The sequence below is a fragment of the Schistocerca piceifrons genome, chromosome 2 (genome assembly GCF_021461385.2).
Source record: "Schistocerca piceifrons isolate TAMUIC-IGC-003096 chromosome 2, iqSchPice1.1, whole genome shotgun sequence".
Taxonomy (NCBI): domain Eukaryota; kingdom Metazoa; phylum Arthropoda; class Insecta; order Orthoptera; family Acrididae; genus Schistocerca; species Schistocerca piceifrons.
In genome coordinates, this window is record NC_060139.1 from 849,024,288 (window position 1) to 849,026,898 (window position 2,611).

The window sequence follows — 2,611 nt, forward strand, 5'->3', positions numbered from 1 at the left end:
CAAATCCTGTAGTTTTGCTTCTTCATGAAGCCATTCAGCAGAAAGTGCATCTCATCAGTGAACATTATTATCTTGATGAAATTGTGTCCACTGTCTGTTTCACAAACACTCAATGGGCAAAGGCTTGTGTTTTTTCATGATCAATTGGCTTCAATTCTTATCAGTTGGATTTTTTAGGCCAAAAGGTGCAGATTATCTACCAGCATTCACTGCATGCTGATGCTGGAAATATCCAATTGTTGTGAATGTTAGCGAACAGATTTCAGTGGGTTTACAGCAACATCATCACTCATAGCAGTGATGTTTCCCACACAAGGGCTAACATGTGGATGGTCCAAGAGTTTAATATCCATAACCAAACCAGTTTTCTTAAATTTAGCAATCAGTCTTAACACAGTCGACTTATTCGGCGTATGTTGATCAATCATTCCACAGAGTTGTGAAGTCTGTCACATTCACCACATTTGTAATAAGTTTTCACTTTGACAACATGCTGTCCCATCATGGACTGCTCCATATGTAAAAATCATGCAATGTTTGGCACTGCCAACTTATGATAGATGTTTGGAAAGTTCATGTGCAATTATAACCTATCTTGGAAATGACATCAGTGGGCAGCTATGCATGTCTGAATCAGTTTAATTTTATTGAAAAACATTTTCTGCAGATCTAGTTGTGACATGCTTCTTACATGTGTAGTTATTTTCATTTTTAAGTCACGAAGCTGTATGTGGACAATTGTGTTACACTACAGATTTTGCTGCTCCCCAAAGGAAAAAGCCTGGTGGAATAAGATCCAGCAAGTGAGGTGGTCACAGGTCTTTTGAGATCACACGTTCCCCAAAAACTCTTCCAGAAGACACATAACACAGTTAGTTGTGCATGCAGTAGCAACATTTTGTTGAAACCATGAGTACTAATTTTGTCTTCCTTTACATCATCAATGAGATCATGTACCATTTACCATTAAACAATAACATTCACTGTTCATGGTCTCTTCAAAAAATACAGACCCAATAATGCTCCATCTGGATTTTGCTACTCACACTCCAATTTTTGCTCATGTAATGGCGTTTCAAGCACAGCACAATGATTTTCTGTTGGCCACAACCAGGTGTTTTGTGTGCTAACATAACCAGAAAGATGGAACCAGAACCTTCTGTATAGAACACGACATCAAGAATATGGCATTCCTTTCCATAAAAGATGTAAACCATTTGCAGTAAGGGATTTGCTTTTCATGATAAGCATCTTTCTGTTCTTGCACAGCTGTAACTTCGGGGCTCTACGAATTTGTTCTGGAACTAACACTGAACCTGTCTCTTGAAATTTCTTCGTAAGTCGTTATGGTACGATGGGATACAGTTGTTTTTGGGAACTTGTTAGGAAACATCTCCCGCACTACATCTATGTATTATACCACCTTTTTCTTTTTTATTATCTTCTACAATAGTGATGCAATTAAGGAAGTGTTCTTTTTCTGAAAGCTGAGCTACTTTTCCTGACCTTTCTTGACTGTACAGCTGACAACAAAAATCATTTACACATTTTCTCAATAAACTTTGTTGTAGACAGTTTCTCCTTTGTCATTATGTTGTGCACCAGGCATGCATTCAATACTGCCATTACAATGCAATGAAAAGCCAGCTTTCTCCACCAACTAATTGTACTGTGTGCAGTGCTCCAATGTCAAACATTGATGAAACAGGTCACTCCACTCAGCAACTGCCACAGCTTTCATTTTAACAGTGGATGTCTTTGTTGTCACACTCTGCACTGTAGTTGTGTCTCTCTATTACCCTTCCAGTGCAATGCAAGAATACTTCTTTTGTGGCAGAATACCTGTTCTCTTCCTTTCACCTTTGCCTCCTTTAGTACTTTTGGCATTTTCTCCTCATAAGTAAACATCTTGAAATGAAAGCTACACAACACACAAAATGCTGGAAAAAGAGTCAGCAAGTCAGCTAACATCTACAAACTGAGAGTAAGGAATGTTTCAATACTAATGAATTTTTATCCAGATGCCAGCTGCTATCAACATGTAAGTCTGTACACCCAATACACATTTGCAGAAATCAAAATGTATATTTGACACTGTGGAAAAACATGTTAACTGGCAAAACATAATATTACGTCCGCTGCACTTGCTTATTTCCCATATTATTCTAATATTACATCAACTGTATAACAGTGTTAATGCTTTGTTGCTGTATCCATTGAGCATTGATTCTGCCAATAAAGATGAGTAGCTATGACAAAAGAAAAAGATGAAATGACAGGAAGGCTCAAGTGGATTAAAATTTTGTGCATTCTCACTGAAGCAATAACGGAACATTGACAATACAGGTATCATAGTACTGGACAGATAAACCTTCCTTAATTGAATGTCTAGTTGCAATAATTTTTGCTTGGCTTTAGCATTAATTTGTAATGAACTACTGAGGATTTTGTACATTATGCAACTACTGTATGGTAATACTTATTAGTTAACACCTACTGTGACTCATACTTTTGCAAATCCATTATTGTGCAAATGGAATATACATGAAATATAAATCATAAGTGTTCCATATGCAATGGAAATTCAGAATCATTCAAACAGTCTTCAATA